The sequence below is a fragment of the Chionomys nivalis genome, chromosome 23 (assembly GCF_950005125.1).
Source record: "Chionomys nivalis chromosome 23, mChiNiv1.1, whole genome shotgun sequence".
Classification (NCBI taxonomy): domain Eukaryota; kingdom Metazoa; phylum Chordata; class Mammalia; order Rodentia; family Cricetidae; genus Chionomys; species Chionomys nivalis.
In genome coordinates, this window is record NC_080108.1 from 32,927,716 (window position 1) to 32,946,200 (window position 18,485).

Sequence of the window (18,485 nt, forward strand, 5' to 3'; positions counted from 1 at the left end):
CTGACAACAACTGGGATTTACTCATCTTATGCACCTTTGGAGACCCCACTAAGATAATTGCTATGTTGGCAAATAGCCACAGGCACCTGGGATCCTGAAAATTTCAAGTGTCTGATTCCCCAATCAGCGTGTTAGGGACTCTGACATGGCATTTCTGAATGTGATACCAGTAAGCTGCAATCGGCAGCACAGTATCACAAACAGCCATCAGCACGGAGAAATGGAAAATTTCAGGTAGATAGACAGGATACAAACCCAAGAAGTCAGATATGTGATCACCTCCTAGTTAACTCACAATGATTTCCCCTTTTGATAATTGGATTCTGGTCATAGATAAACTACATTATTTCCTGTCATCCACTTTCACTTTCATATTTTTCTGTCGCAGCAAATATTGAGATGGGAGGGAGAAATGTGTCAGCAGCTCTGACGCAGATCTCCAAGGTAACCACGGGCTCCTATTCCTATTGGTGGAATTGAGTTCTTCTCCTCATTGTTCGGGGGAAAAATTTGAATGCACACACTCCTTCAGTCAGAGGCAAGAAGAGATAACTATTGTCAGCATAGTGAGTCCTTCCTAGTCAGTCTCTGGCTATATGTCAGCTCTCAGCTACAAATGTTTATACCTGAAAGCAGAAAGTACATTGGCCCAGACATGACAAACGGCATACTGCTCTTGACATCTGTATGAGAAAAAGCCCTGGGAAATTAGCAATCAGGTACTGGTATATTTCATGTATTAGAGTTCTGAGTCTCCTGTTACGGTCTGTGCATCATTTCCATTCCTGCTTCTGAAACCTCTCCTTCTCTTTAAACTTGTGGTACCACTGTGTCAGTCTTGAAACAATGCAATATCTTCAAGGAAATAATTCATTTCAGGTTTGAGCATCTGACAGCATCAAGAGGTGTCATGCCCTTTCCTCCTCTCACCAAGTTTCATTGCAAAAATGGGTATGGCATTGCAGGGTTTTTTTCATAAAAAGTTAGAATCTTTTAAAATATTGTATACTAATACATGAAAACATTACCATGTCTGTCACCAAAGACTCTAAAATTAGAATAGACATAGAAGAGAAAACCTACTTCTTATCATTCTATTGCTTTTTAAGTTCTCACACACTCAAATTTGCTGTTTTGGTTAAAATAATCTTTGTGTTTTTGCATATAACTGCTCTTGTACATGATACTTCCACACCTTATGCCCATTCCTAATTTGGATATAAGACAGCATGAGCTGTTTTTGAAATTTAGTGTTTATTGATGATGGCAGCGAGGTATTACATACTTCCCTTAAAAATAATTAACAGACTAGCTTTCTTTGTTAATGTGTGTCTTGTTTTCATATGCTTTGAAAAAGTTCAGATCTTATCTTGTTCATTCAACTTAGACTCTAAATGGGTATGTCTGCTAGTAATGTTGAGACTTGAAAACATTGTTACTTTGGAATTAACAGCCTCCATTTGAATCTGTTACAATATTTCTACCATCTTTAAAATATAAATGTATAAAGCTTTCAAGTAGGTTTAAAGACATGAAACATCAAAATAGTACTCCACAGCCTCTTATTTTTTATAGAAAGATCTTCCCTGCACATCATTATGTTATTTTTCCAACTAGTGCCAAAGAACATCTCTGATGAGGGTGAAGTGATGCTCAGATATATGAGCATATCAATATTTCATTAGAGTCTGGGAGAATAAAATATATTATTTTTATGTAAGTCTTTCACCATTGTATTCCTAGATACCTAGCCATTAAGGCTGTTTGAGGTATGCCTTCCATCATAGAGTTTAATAACAATATTGATTTCTCTCATGATTTTTTGGTCATTTGAGAAACGTATTTCTGAAGACTTCTTACTATTCTCTTTTTGGCGTGTAGCTAATGATAGTTAAGATTTTTTTGTCATGGTAATTTGAGGATTATCCAGCTATTATAGCACAAGTAGTCAATCCCATTTAAATTACAAATAATAGCAGATGTATTAACGTTCTATGATGATGAAAGTATATAGAAGCTTCCAAAGCATGTTCTTTGCACCATATTGGCAGTTGTAAGCATATTTTTGAAATGGTCTTTGAATCTCTAGTTTTAAACTTACAGCCATGACTTTGGCCAATAAACAAATGAAATAACACACTACTTGGATCTGAGTGAGAAAAAGCTGATATCCCACATAGTATAAGAAGTTCAGTTTTACAATCTCTCGCCTAATATACTATGAAGCATCTCAATTACTTTCCAATATTTATATAAGTTTATGTATGTGCACATGTATGAGACTGACTATGCATAATTATATTTATACATACCTATTCATATATGTGTATACTTCCTTAACATAGTTTAGAATTTCATACGTGAGTACTGTATTTATGTTATTTCACGCTCATTTCTGTTTCTGCCTTAAAAGCAATATCTATACAAAAAGTATCAGAATAAATCCTACTACATATTAAAATTTGCTCTGGCCCACGGGTAAGTGAACATATACCCTAGAGGGGCAGTGAGAATTGAATGGACAAGAGACACAAGAGATGGCGACAAGACAGGATTCTGATAAAGTCTTGTTTAGTCAAGGGAATAATCCAGGTAAATATAGGGAAAGGGAAAGAAGGAAATTCTCCTTGTGTACATGGGTAACTAGGCAACTTATTGGCAACCTAACCATGCTCTAATTGTCAGGCGTGAAGTCCCTAACTCAACATGCGGAAAAGTCAGAATGTTCAGCACACTGGAACAATGGATCAATAACTACTTGCAGAGATAGTATTTGATAGATCAGAACAGAAGAAGAAGCCAAGCACAACGGGGTCTGGGCAAAACTGATTCAGAGGCAGTAAGTCTCCCACATGTTCCCCTTTTTATTTTTATTAATTGTTAGAAAGCTGAAAGTCACTTGAGGGTGCTGTCCCTGTCTTAGGTTGGGGGGAGCTCCTGTAGTCCCACCCTTACCCATCATAGGAAGACAGAACTTCTTTTGGTTCAGTTCCTGTCTTAGGTGGCATGCTTAACATAGGTATACATCATCCTGTTACCCATTTCTGGGTAACCAGCCAATCACACCAAGTTTAAAGACAATTTTCTAGGTACCTCATGTGTGCATGACCTTACCAGCTAAACATTGTCATATAAGTTTTTACTGTTGGCCATGACTAATTATGGTAATGGTCCTGTATAGTTTACACGTTAATTGCCTCATACACATGTTGTTTTATAAATGCCATCAACTCAAAACAAAAGATCCCAGTGAAAGGGAAAATAGTAAACCAAGAAAGGATGCTAACAAGGGAAGAAGGTAGGAGGCACATTGCTAATGCCTCCATGGCATTCATAAGGAGTGAAAAATAAAGCTTCTAGTAGGTTTTTGGGTATTTGCCAAATTAAAAAAAAGTACAATGAATGAAAGAAAAAGTATACAGAAGCAAAACACTTCAAAAGACTATACCTGGTTATATGTGATGAACTGAGCTCAAAGGTCACTTCCTTATGTAGGTTACAGATTCTGATAGAACATTTGAGAAATGGGCAGAGAAAGTATGTTTTCATCTATGCTTGATCTGCAAAGCAACCATTTCCCAACTTCGTCTCATCTGTACCAGGAGGACCCTGTACTCTAAGGCTACTGTGGGTCCCCAGAACTTCCTCCTTTCCTATTTTTATTTGAAGCCAAAAGATGTTTTAACTATAAAATATGTAAATGTTTTGCATTTGTTCAAATACAAAATTGATACATAATCAAGAATAAAAAAGCATAAAATGATTACAATAAACATACAACTGGAGGTATGAAGAATACTTTGCAAAAATCCCCTCTGATCTAATCCTATCAATTTGTCAGCAAAAATTTGTGCAATAGTGGATGTATCTGAATTAGAAAATGATTTAGCAAATGTAAATTCTGTATTATTAATGAGAGACTGAGCAGAGACATTGCCCAAAAGGTAAGCTTGAATAACCTTCCAAGCATGTAAAGAATCATTATAAGCAAAATCAGTAATGCAAAAGTGGTTGAATTCCAATCACAGCACAAGGTAATTTGTTCTTGTAAAATAGATATTTCTTTCCCAATCATCCCACAGTTTTCTTCTGTGGAAACAAAAGTAGAACATCTTTTCAAAAGTAACATATTTACCATGTGATTGTAGCCCATATGATTTTTCCTAGCATTTGGAAGTCAGAAGCAGTTGGTTCTCTGTAAGTTTGAGTCCAGCCTGGTCTAGTTCCAGGACAGGCTTCAAAGCTACAGAAAATCTTTGTCTTGAAAAACATATCTATCTATATATCAATCTATATCTATGTCTGTATCTGTATCTATCTAATTTACTTAGACTCAAATTTTGATGCCTTTAAAATATTTATTTACGAATAGTTTAGGAGCCAGCAAATGAAATGTCTCTGTTCAGTCAAAAAATTCAAAATATCACAGTAATAAACATAATTCATACTCTTTGTGTATATTCTTCCTCTATGTGGCTTACTTTTTGTTATATTACTTTATCATTTATTTTATTGTCTTTACATCCTTAATATATGACAGTCTCTACTGTTTTATGTTATATTTACTGTCTCTAAAAAGACGTTTTTTTTAATTTTAAATGCTGTTTCATTATGTACTTACCTATATCAATTTTATTCTTAAGCCTATGTACATATTTAAACAACTATGACCTGGCCAGAGATATATTTTTAATGAATCTATCTTTATTGCAAATGTGCAAAGATTTTTTGACAGGAGAATATTTTTGTTGTTGTTTTTAGTGTTTATCAACTGTGAAAAGATCATCCCTGCTTTTTTACCTGTTTTATATATCCAGTCCAAGATGGAAAAGGTGTGCTTACAACCTCTGCAGTCAATGATAACTGCCCTATCTCTAGGGACATTCGAGGTTTATGTCAACATAAAGTAATTTGTAGCATGCTGCTTAAAACCCCAATTAAGTACTCTGAAGTTGGACCTTCCAAAAGATCCACAGCCAATTGTGCTTCCAGTATTAACCAGGAAGCTGTCTCTTTAGGGATTCATGATTCTACTCACTGTCAACAAGAAAAAAAAAAAAAAGCCTTTCTGAAAACTGTCACTACTAAGAAGGTGCAATTGACTCCTATATTTTGTGGTGGCTAAAATCCTTTTTAAAGCATACTTAGGCTTTATGTTGATGCTCATTTTCAAACATTGGGCACCAGGATGAATGCGGAGACTCTGCTTTATGTTCCCACGTGCCCAGTCCCAAATAATCATACAGAATCTATAATCATTACAACCTGTTAGGCTTAGGGCTCAAGTATATATCTAGCTAGCTCTTACATAAAAAAATAACCAGTTTCAATTATAGCCACATACTGTGGCTTAGTGCCATATTTCTGCTTTAGTAGCTACATGGTGTCTCCTTGATCCTGCCTATTCTTTCCCTATATCTCTGTTCAGATTTCCTGTCTGAATTCATCTCTACCAAAGGCTAAAGCATGTTATCTATTAGCCAATGGAAATAAATTATACTCACTGCATACAGAGTAGAATCTCACACCAGGAGATGAGCCAGCAACTCTAAAAGAGATCAATTTTACCATAGGATTTGCTCCCATTGGTAGAATTGAGATCATTCTCTTTATTTTTTTATATTCCAAGCATAAATTGAATGCACACACTTGTCAATCACATAGAAACAGAGCTAATACAGTCATCAGTAGAGTGAGGTCCTATCTCTATGGCTATGTCCCACTCATCAGCGTCTCATGACTATAAGCAAAACCTGTATGTACATTGTCCCAGGAAAAGCAGACTGTTCCTGACATCTCTATGAGACAGATCCCATGGAAATTATAGAAGGAAGGTATTTAAAAACAATATGCACAAGAGGGTTTAAATAATCTAAACATATGCCATGTTTAGCACCAATATTACATATGCTGTTGCTTCCTCCTAAGGCCTTCAACACCTAGTTTTTTCGGTCTTGTTTTGCTTTGTTGTGATCATATTTTAATCATTGTCTTTTTCCTTAGTAGTCAGTTTTTGCTTTCTTCCTTTTTTTCTTTTTTTATGTTGTGTATAATCAGTTCCATTGATAATAAAGACCCCATCAAAAAAGCATCAAGATGTCTTCTGAAACCCAAGAACTGATTGTGTACAACTTTATCCTAAACCCCTGGCTGAAGAAGCTTATATGATGTAACACATTTCCTATGCTCTTCTGGTAGACAGTGAGCATATGCTTAAAAAGTCAGATGCCTGCAACCAGGATGGTGAACACCTAACTGGGAAGTCCAGGGTAGTAGAGGGCAGATGTCTGAAAGAAGGAGACCATTTTTGAAAATTATAATGCATGCGGAGAAGAATGTAAAGTTTTTGAATTCCATGCAGATTGAAGAAGATGAATATTTTTACAAATCACTATAGATAATATCTGGCAGAAAGTACTTTTCTTCTGAACAGAGTATATCCAAGACAGTTAACCAAATTAAACGTTTACTACTTTACAAACAAATTAGAGTATGAGATTCATGTGGACCTGTAATAGAAAAGAGCAATTTCAGTTACAGTGTTTCTCTTTCAGTGGAGGCTGATTATTTTCTGGGAAAGAGAAACCTTAACTAGGCTGCAGTGAAACTGTAGCATTCAAAAGAGAATCACCATTGCTTGGAATGCTGTCAGAGTCCATTTGAGAATGTCAGTAATGTTTCTGAGCAGGTACTTGTGACAGCATGAAGAAGAAACATGCCCACAGTGACTGACACACAGACAAAACACCAAAGGTTCACAGATAGAAATTTTAGTATATTATACAAGTTTTCTTAAGCAATATATCAGAAAGTAATCATTATAGTTATTAGATCATAAAAAAGCAATTTAATGTCGATTTGTAAGTCTGAATGACTATTTTTTTATTATTTTATCATTTTCACGAACTTTTTATAGAATTTTTTTCTGGGTAATGTTTCCTCTCTGTATAGCATTCACTCATCTTTATTTAATTTTAATTAACTTCTTTTATTATTTTTCAAACTGACTGCAGACTCCACCCTGCCTCCTATTCCACCCCTACATTTGGACAACCTCTTACTCTGTTTCTCCACTGTATTCTCACAGTATGAAAGAGGCTTCTCATGGACACCAGTAAAGGTTCACATAACAATTTGTCATAACACCGAGACACCTCTCCCTATGTTTAGACAGAGAAATGCAATCCAGCATGAGAAACAGGTTTCTAAGTAACAGCCAAAGCCACAGGGACAAATCATTTTCTCACTGCCCACAGTCTCACAAGTATATCAAGCATCACAAATGGCACAAATAAGCAGAGGAATTGGTGGATCCCATGAAGCCACAGTGGTTGTTGATATATCACACAGTAAATTCTAAAAGTATTTCAAAGTTTGTCATCTTTCTCTCTTGATTTCCAATTTCTGAGGCTTAATTTCTTTTGCATACAACACATATATCCCAAATATTCAAAAGACGTCTGTGTTATTATTTTCACTGTGGCAATTATTAACCCTGCAGGGAAAAGATTCAGTCAAAGCTGACAATGTATTGCAAACAAATTTACTTCATTTTTATGAACAAGAAAGTCATCACCCTTTAATGGATAATATAAACTTGTTAAAATTGATCTCTAACTTTTTGTGTAGCCTGAGAAACATATTTCTGGCATAATGTAAAACATTTTGCCATACCCTAGGCAAGATGTTCCAATGATATCTTCTAATTGAATTTTTTAAATTTTTTATTTTTAATTAATTAATTTATTTATTTATTAAAGATTTCTGCCTCCTCCCCGCCACCACCTCCCATTTCCCTCCCCCTCCCCCAATCAAGTCCCCCTCCCTCCTCAGCCCTAAGAGCAATCAAGGTTCCCTGCCCTGTGGGAAGTTCAAGGACCACCCACTTCCATCCAGGTCTAATAAGGTGAGCATCCAAACTGCCTAGGCTCCCACAAAGCCAGAAGGTGCAGTAGGATAAAAAAAACACATTGCCATTGTTCTTGAGTTCTCAGTAGTCCTCATTGTCCTCTATGTTCAGCGAGTCCGGTTTTATCCCATGCTTTTTCAGACCCAGGCCAGCTGGCCTTGGTGAGTTCCCAATAGAACATCCCCATTGTCTCAGTGTGTGGGTTCACCCCTCGCGGTCCTGAGTTTCTTGCTCATGCTCTCTCTCCTTCTGCTCCTGATTTGGACCTTGAGATTTCAGTCCAGTGTTCCAGTGTGGGTCTCTGTCTCTGTCTCCTTTCATCACCTGATGAAGGTTAATATTCAGGAGGATGCCTATATGTTTTTCTTTGGGTTCACCTTCTTATTTAGCTTCTCTGGTTTAATTTTTAAAATTAACCAATGGAACACTAAATGCAAATCTTTGACAATTTTGGGGAACCCAGGGAAAGGTATTAAGAACAATCTTTTATATTTAAAACAATATTATAGGTATCTTTTGTTATGGAATAAAGAGAAGGCAATGCAAGCAGCAAATCTCTCATTAACTCTAATTAACTCTTCTTAAATCTTATATCAATCTCCATTTTAGAGATTTCATTGTTAGGGATAGCATCTATTACTATCTTTTTCCTGTAAAGCAGAAATCATAGCTAGCCACTGGTTACATGAGAGTCCAATATCTGAAGATTTTCAAATGTAGTCAGAAATATTACCTTTCTTTCTAAATTGTCTCAAAGCAAACTTAAATACTGCAATAATATTATCATAGGCTTGTCATAGGGTTCCCTAAAATCAGAAAATGAAGGATGAATCTATTCTAGTCCCACTGCCCCTGGCTCCACCGTCTTCCCAAGTCATACAACTCTCCCTCACATTCAGAGTGCTTAGTTTGTTAGTAAGCTGGTTCCCTCACTGTCAGGCCAGAGTTGGGCTACCATTAGCTCAGGTGAGCTGTTTCAGTGATTATTCCCATCAGGACCTTGATCTCTTTGAATCTATTCTTACTCCTTTCATTTTTCATCTGGACTTTAGGAGCTCAGCCATGTGATCAACTGTGGATCTCTGCATCTGCTTCCATATTTTACTGGATTTAGGTTCTATGATGACATTTAAGTTAGTCGTTAATCTGCCAACAAGGCAAGGGCTGTTCAAGTACCCTCTCCACTATTACATAGGATCTTAGTTGTGGCTATCCTTGTGAATTCCTTCAATTCCGGGGTTTAGCTATTGAACCCATAATGTTTCTGTCAATGAATATAACGTTTTCCTTGCTCTCTGTCTCTTTCCATCCCTAATCTCGACAATCCTGTTACTTCAAGTTTTTTCCTCTCTTTTCTTCATTTTCCTTAGTTTCTGAATTCCCTTTCACCTTACCGATATTTTCGAATTTTTGTCATGATATTTGTCTTTTTTCTCTTCTCATGGTTTTTAATTTTTCCCTTAATGTTCTTATTACTTAGCTTCTCTGTGGCCATAGGCTATATGTTTCCTATTCTTTGCTTTATAGTTGTTGTTCACCTATGATAGGGTACTAACCATCCTCATCATCCTGGTTTGAGTTACCTCACTTAGGATAAATTTTTCTAGATTCTCACTTGCTTGTAAATTTCAAGATGTCTTTGTTTTTACCCCTAAGTAGGAGTCCATTGTGTAAATGTGCCCATTTTTTTACCTGTTTTTTTTTTGGGGGGGGGGAGGGATAGGCATGGATTTTCTTCCATGCTGTTCTTATTACATTATATTCTTAAGAATTATCAAGGAAGGACCCAGATATTTGGCCAATTCTTGACATTATTATCTAATGTTAAGAAAAGATAATTTAACATTGGTGTTTACAGAGGACCATATCATATTTGGGGAGTAAGTAGAATACAATGAGCTTTAGAGTGGTTAACTGTGTGGTCTGTGATTTATACTCATTATCTTAATTTTTATTGCCTTTATGGTCGCATTGAAATCTGAGACAGCCAGATATCAATCTCAGTCAGGAATATGCTCACTTGGAAATTTGCAACCTGGAATTCATTTTTAGAATACTTGTTTTCTAAAGCAGGCACGCGGGTGTTATACAATTCCAAGATATTAGAGAAGTGTGGTAACAGGACGTTTTCTGAGTATTCATGGCTACCTAGGCTAGAATGGCATGTTTCAGTCTCAGGAGGAAACCTATCTCAAATCTGGAAGTTTTAATAAATATCTGCATCAAACCACTATTTGATTAATATGTAAGCACTTTTGCCCTAATGGATTTCCGACAACTGGAACTAAATACATAATTTGTGTAGTATATACAGTGCTCAAAACACAGTATGCATAGACGAAGGAAAATGAAGCCAAACCCTTATTAAAGAGGCTATTTATAGTATTTAGATAATTGACAAAGAAATTTAGAATTATTTTTAGCATATCTTGCCATGTAGGGCACTCATATACCAATAGATGTTTTCTTATTGATGGACATACAGCTTTATTAAATATATTCTGTATATATTAAAGATAGAAAATATACTTCAGATTTAATGGTGATTTGAAATTTTGAAATGAATTCCAGTATTTGGAGTCTAGTGGATGTTTAAAACAAATACTTACAAATTTATATTAAAAGAGTATCTAATGTATATTAATTACCTGATAAGAAAAATTATGAAAGTCGCTTCTTGCAAAGGTGGGGGTGCAAATATCTATAAGGATTTTAAACAGGCAAACATAAATGTTAAGAATAGAAAAATATTTAATTTTTTTCCAGAAGTCAATTAATATGAATTCTTTTTATATCGTTAAGACACAGTGGGATACTTTATTAGAGTCGGGTCTATATTCAAGAGGGCTTGAAATCAACATTTTTTTCTACAATTTACCCATCTCCTTATACAAGACTCTAATAGACTTAAATATATTATGTATTGTAATTCAGCTATATATGAATAATTGTTATCATATATTATATTTAGATATAATAGAAATTACATGAATTATATATAACATAATTACTTAAAATTAAACTGTATGCCTAAAAAACACACATAAAAGCAGACAAAAACAGATCACAAAGAATCAGAAGCCAGATGCACTTGACAGCCCATATTCACAATAAAAAAAGAAAACATAGATAGGAATGGAGGCTTTCATGTATACAGCTAACATCTAGGCAAAAGCATTTGCAAGCTTGCTGTGCAACCAGTCATAATTAGCCAGGTTTGTCTTTTGTTAACTGGAGGCAAAACAGAAAGTGAATTACTTTTTATCCTATGTTCTTTAAATAGCTCTGCTTCTTTTTACAACACACAGGGAGGAGGAAGACACAGATGACTCATCAGCTCTGGATGAGATCACGATGTAAAATGCAGTCCTGTGCTTTCAGGTACTTTGTTTGAGATCTCTCTCTTTATTGGTTCCTAGATGGAATAAAAAGGTCTGCACTGGCCAGGCGGTGGTGGCGCACACCTTTAATCCCAGCACTCGGGAGGCAGAGGCAGGAGGATCTCTGTGAGTTCGAGACCAGCCTGGTCTACAAGAGCTAGTTCCAGGACAGGCTCCAAAACCACAGAGAAACCCTGTCTCGAAAAAACAAACAAAAAGGTCTACACTGAGAGATTTTACCAGCCAGGCTCCTGGCTAAAGTTCAGATTTTAGCTGGAATTTAGTCAGGAGATTGACTATAAACAAACACAGAGAAGATTTTCTGTTCCGAGACCTGCCAGAGACAGAAGCAATAGAAACCTAGAAAAAGCAAGGAATTTCTGAGATTCCCCCAATGCACCTGCTAAAAGTCAACTGTTCCTGTTTACAGTGCAGGAAGTGTGCATGAGTCTCTGAAGTCACTGCTGCAGCCTTAATATCTGTGATTCCTTGGTTTGATTTTGATTCTGCATTTTCTGTAATCAAATTTTACTTTAGGAGTCAATACCTGACAGAAACCAGGAATGTACTGATCTTATGCACCATTAGAGGGCCCACTATGATAATTTCTATGTTGGGGAATAGCTACAGGCATCTCAGATTCTGAAAATTTCAAGTGGCTGATTCCACAATCACTGTGTTTAAAGAATACAATGTGACATTTCTGAAGGTGGTACCAGTAAGCTGAAATTGAGCAGTGAAGAATAAGAATCAGCCATCCGCAGGCAGAAATGAAGGATTTCGGGTAGATAGGCAGGATACAGACCCAAGAAGTGGGATATGTAATCATCTCCTAGTTACCTCGCAAGGTTTTCCTCTTTTGGTAATTGCATTCTGGTTTGAGGAAAACTGCATTTTTTTTTTGTCATTTACTTTCACTTTGATATTTTCTGTCGGACCACACATTGAAATGGGAGGGAGAAATGAGTCAGCCGCTCTGATGGAGATCTCCAACGGGACCACAGGATTTGTTCCTATTGGTGAAATTAAGATTTTTCTCCTCATTGGTTCGTATTCAAGGAACAAATTGAAAGCACACACTCCTGCTGTCTGAGGCAGCGAGAGCTAATAACACTTTCAGCATAGCGGGTCCTTACTAGCATGCTCTGGCTATAGTCCACTTCTCAGCTGCTCATCTATAACCAAAATCCGGTTGAATAGCACTAAGTAGCAGTCAATGTTGAATTATTACATATCAGCCATTACGCATGTGTCAGTGTCACTAGAGATGGTTCCCTTGGATGTCACAAGTATGGATTCTAGATGTGTGAAGGAATGAGGTGTGAGAAGAAATATAGACATTACCTGGGTCACTTGGAACCATAGTATTAAATAAGCAGATGATTAAGAAAGACTCAAATACTTTCTGGATCTTGATACTGGCATAGAATCTTCATAGCTTTCCTATAATTACTCGGAAAAATAGATTCATATTGCCGGGCGGTGGTGGCGCACGCCTTTAATCCCAGCACTTGGGAGGCAGAGGCAGGTGGATCTCTGTGAGTTCGAGACCAGCCTGGTCTACAGAGCTAGTTCCAGGACAGGCTCCAAAGCCACAGAGAAACCCTGTCTCGAAAAACCAAAAAAAAAAAAAAAATAGATTCATACAGTTGGAAATTTGGGGGAAGATCTAATTAACTAATTGTAATACAAAAATTGTCTATTATGTGGTCATGCTATGTTGAAGAGATAAGAGAAAGCCACCACAAAAAGGAAGTGGTGGATCTGAGTTACTAGAAAACAATGGTGACAAGATTTAAATGGATCATTAGTCATTGCAGAAAAATTCTTAAAAGAAAGACAGCATTTGTATGGATGCTATTGTGGCAGGACTTAAAGACAGCAAGGAAGTTCATGGAAGGTATCCATCATAAAGCAATGTAGGGGAAGACAAGTTTATGCCATGTGTGGATAAATATCTATTCGAACTTTTCACTGTGCTGCCAAATTTAACATGAACAGCCTAGCAATAACCACATCCTTATTCCATTGTATGAAACAACCAAGAGATGAAGAGCGGAAGTTTTGTACAAGTAGAACCTAGGTAGAAAACAGGGAGATATTCAAGAATTAGAGGCTTAAAGTCATCCCCGGTGTGGATTGGGTATCTTTTTTAGAAATTTTCTTCTTAATTATTTATTTATTAAAAAGTTCCACCTCCTCACATCTTCCCATTTCCCTCCTACTCCCTCTACTACTCCTCCCCCTACCTCTCCAGTCCTAAGAGAAGTCAGGGGGCCTTGCCCCGTGGGAAGTCTAAGGCCCTCCCACCTCCATCCAGGTCTAGGAAGGTGTGCATCCAAACAGACTGGTCTCCTACAAAGGCAGTACATGCAGTAGAATCAAAACCCGATGTCATTATCATTGTCTTCTCAGTCAGCCCTCATTGTCAGCCACATTCAGAGAGTCTGGTTTGATCACATGCTTGTTCAGACCCAGTCCAGCTGGCCTTGGTGAGCTCCCATTAGATCAGTCCCACTGTGCTGTGGGTGGATGCACACCTCGCGGTCCTGAATTCATTGCCTATGTTCTCCCTCCTTCTGATCTTCATCTGGACCTTTAGAGCTTAGTCCTGTGCTCCAATGTGGGTCTCTGACTCTATCCCCATCCATCACCAGCTGAAGGGTCTATGGTGATATGCAAGATATTCACCTGTGTGGCTATGCGATAAGGTCAGTTCAGGCACCCTCTCCTCTGCAGCCCAAGAACCTAGCTGGGAAAATTCCTTTGGACACCTAGGAACCCCTCTAGAGCCAAGTCTCTTGCCAACCCTAAAATGGATCCCTTAGTTAAGATATCTGCTTCGCTGGTCCCATATCCACCCTTCCTCCATCTCAACCACTTTGGAAATCAGTGTGGTGGTTTCTCAGAAAACTGGGAGTCAACATACCTCAGGTTCCCGCAATTCCTTTCTTAGGAATATATCCAACAGATGCCCAATCATACTACAAAACCAGTTGTTCAAATATGTTCATAGACGCACTGTTTGTAATAGTCAGAAACTGGAAACAACCTAGGTGCCCCTCAATAGAAGAATGGATAAAGAGGTGTGGCACATATACACTTTAGAGTTATACTCAGCAATAAAAAACAATTACATCTTGAATTTTGCGTGCAAATGGATGGAAATAAAAAACACTTTACTGAGTGAGATAAACCAGACTCAAAAATAAATATGGTATGTACTCACTCATAAGTGGATTCTAGCCTTAAACAAAGGATATTAAGCCTATAATTTGTGATCCTAGAGAAGCTAAATAAGAAGGTGAACCCAAAGAAAAACATTTATTTATCCCCCTGTATATTTAAAGTAGACAAGATCGCCTGGAAAATGTTGGGAGCACAGGGGTGGGAGTGGGTTGGGGGGAAGGGGAGATGGGGAGAGAGAATGGATTGGGTGTCTTAAAGGTAGAGAGGGTAGTAATTTTTCGTGTCTTACCTGAATACATAAATTTATGGCATAGCTGCAGGCATTCTCAAGGTTACTCTTTATATTAAGATAACAATTATTTCTAAGATTTACAAAAACCAAACTCCATCAAAAACCTAGATATAAGCTGAGGGATCCAAGCCTAATACATAAATGTAATTAAAGGAAGAGGAGAGCAGCCAGATCTAAATCTATCAATTCATATATTTGTGGGGAAAATAATGAGTTCCATTTATGAGATCTAGATGATGGATGTTGTTAGAATCAGGGAAAACTAATTTGAATTTTACATATCCTATCAAATTGGAGGATGATATTTTCATTTGATTATAACACTTACATGTCAGAGATATTAATGGTGACAATACATCAGAACTACACATCCTCCAGAAGATCATGCCTTTATAAAACTTAGTTTGTAATTATCTTTGAATATTCTGATACTTTCTCAGAACAGGTAAAAATGAAATTCACAAATCTTCACTATCTTTTGTATCACTGCAGGCCTATTTTTAAATTTTTTAAAATTTTATATTTTTTATATGCATTGGTGTTTTACCCTGAGTGACCTTCTCTTCACATCACTGGGTTATTTTCCATCTAGTTTCCGAAGTAATATTTCTGGTGAGTTTCTGCTGATGCACAAATATTTAGGTATAAGAATATATGATTAGGAATCAGATTATTTCTATATTATTCTAACAGGAAGAAAAAATTCTGTACGGTTTTGTAATCATTTTTGTCTCAGTTTCTATTCTATTAAAGATGTGTGGTATTCTTTCCAAACCATGCTCTTAATCATAAACCTCATAGTTACTTCATTTCACCCATGATAAAAAATATCTGAAGATTGTTCTTGATGCTCACTTTTGTGCCATGTTGCACATGAGAAGGAGAAATTTTGTTCCTTCTAAATGAAGCCATATCATGCAGGTTAAATTTCAGTCATATCTCATGAATTCAATTACTCTGAAGCTTCTAATAGCAATAGAGGGATTTTTTGTGCTAAGAGAACATAAGTGTGCAGGAACATCAAAATTAGATGCTTAGCCTCACATTGGGAGGTGCAAATATATTTTTGAAATGCTCTTTTAGCTTGAGTGTATAATTATTGGAATGCCCTTGCCCAAGAAGAACATCTGATAAAAATATATTGACACTTTTTAAAAAATATTCTCCTATTTTTCATAATAAAGGGGGCTAACTTTTCATAATATCTCACCAATTGTACTGTGACATTTTCAGTTCCACTTAAATATTTATATAAGTTTATGTATGGCATATATATATATGAGGTTCTTCATATATATTTATATACATATATAATTTTTTATTTATTAATGAGTACTATTGCTTTATATAGTTTAGAATTTCATGTGTAAGTACTGTATTTATATTACTTCACAATTCTTCCTGCTACTTGCAATAAAATATCAGCATTAGAAAATGTGAAAATAAATATAATAAGTAGGAAAGTTATTTTACATTTTTGTGCATATGCAAATGTATATACAACTATCACAAACTGTATAAAGAATGTGTGATTATATGTAACCATTTTAGCTTATCATTTTGAAGTTTAAACTATCAATATTATTGTACAGTAAAAGCAGATCTTTTCTGTTTTCACATGAAATTTTTGTCCATAGCTTTTATACATTTTGTGTGAATTTGAGAGGATTTCCCATCTTCGTAGGCATTACAATTTCTGATGTCATTGTGCTTACACTATTTTTGATTTTAGTTGCTTTTGTTTACTTTTTTTGTTGGATTTCTTATTTTTTAAACGTATTGTTTTCTTTTTATTATACTCTCATGAAGTGATAGGTGATGTATGCTGTGAGTTGGTTTTATTTCTATTGGCTAATTAGGAAGATGCCTTCAACCAATGTCTTTACAGAGTAAAGCCAGGCTGAAGGAAAGAAATAGAGAGAGTAGATAGGTTCTGGGAGAAGCCATGTAGCTACTGCCAGAGGCAGATGCCTCCACTGGTGCCTGCCGAAACTTGCCAGTAAGTTATGTAGTAATGAACAGATTTGTGAATATTGGTTAGTTTAGGATAAAGGAGATAGCTACAACACAGTAAAGGGAAGAAATTGGCCAAATAGTACTGCAAATAATATAGTTTCTTAGTTACAATTTCAGTCAGGGCAGTTATACAATGAACTGGCAGTGTGGTCAACTATATCCATGTAAAATCTGAGAAAGCTTAAAAAGGGGGGCTGGAGAGATGGCTCAGTGGTTAAGAGCACCGACTGCTCCTCCAGAGGACCCGAGTTCAATTCCCAGCACCCACATGGCAGCTTACAACAGTCTGTAACTCCAGTTCCAGGGTATCCAACACCTCACACAGACATACATGCAGACAAAAACACCAATGTATATAAATTACAAATAAATAAATTATTAAAAAACAGGGGCTGGAGAGATGGCTCAGAGGTTAAGAGCACTGCCTGCTCTTCCTAAGGTCCTGAGTTCAATTCCCAGCAACTACATGGTGGCTCACAACCATCTGTGATGAGGTCTGGTGCCCTCTGCTGGCCTGCAGACATACAGACAGAATATTGTATACATAATAAATAAATAAATATTTTTTTTTTCAAAAAAGAAAGCTTAAAAAGGAATGCCAGACACAAAAGGACAGAGTTCAGCATGGCTTTTTTTTTTTTTTGCCATAAAAGCATTTATTAAAAGGGGAGAAAGGGAAGGAGGGAGGGAGGGAGGGAGAGAGAAAGAGAGAGAGGGAAAGAGAGAGAGAGAGAGAGAGAGAGAGAGAGAGAGAGAGAGAGGGAAAGAGCCAGAGAGAGCGCGGCCAAGCTGAAGAAAACAGAAGAGGGAAGGGCAAGATGGCGCAGGCAGGTCAGAGGTAAAGGGAGTGGTTGTGGCTTGTAAAAGCATTTATTAAAAGGGGAGAAAGGGAAGGAGGGAGGGAGGGAGGGAGAGAGAGAGAGAGAGAGAGAGAGAGAGAGAGAGAGAGAGAGAGAGAGAGAGAGAGGAGGGAGAGAGGGAAAGAGAGAGAGAGAGGGAAAGAGCCAGAGAGAGCGCGGCCACGCTGAAGAAAGCAGAAGAGGGAAGCTCAGCATGGCTTTTTGTAGTATTTCCTTAGGAGGGCTTTGTTTGCTAATAGAAAGCAGAGGCATTATTATTATTATTTTTTTTTTCAGAGAAGACTTCCTGACTCAGTGCTAGTAACAAAAAAATTTAAAACTCTTTTAAGAAAGCTCACTGGCCCATGACATATGCAGGATTAACAATGGTTCTTTCTGGTGGTCTGGCTGCAGAACATTTAACTGGGGTTTTTGAGCAGAGTGCTACAAGTTACTTAATGGCAATACAGACCTGGTGATACCCAAGCCTGGAACTGGGTCTGAGAGAAACACTCTCAGAGGCAGTAAACATGCCTTCACCATGATGGATTGAGTGGAACTGACAGGCATGATGACAGAGTTAGTCCTAGCCATGCCTGCTTAACATTTAAAAAAGTGCTTCTGATCAGAAAACAGTTATCGCTATAAAAGAAAAAACTGGTTGAAAAAATGAAACAAGTATTTAAATAAACAAAGTATAGAGTCATAGATTAAATGAGTAAAGAAAAATAGGTCATGTAAAGATGGAAAATACACAAAGAGAGGCTGGATTATGTACATTATTGTGTTTTCTTTTATTTTTGACTGTTGTTGCATGGACAGTGGGCCCTTTTGTTCCATCCCAGCCAGCCATCTAGCTT

General features: G+C 36.8%; 1 long non-coding RNA gene across 1 annotated transcript in view; it reads left to right on the top strand.

Annotated features, from left to right (window-relative positions):
- The window catches only part of LOC130865074 (uncharacterized), a 109,850-nt gene that overhangs the window by 78,962 nt on the left and 12,403 nt on the right, over positions 1 to 18,485 (top strand). The gene's annotated exons all lie outside the window — the stretch shown is intronic.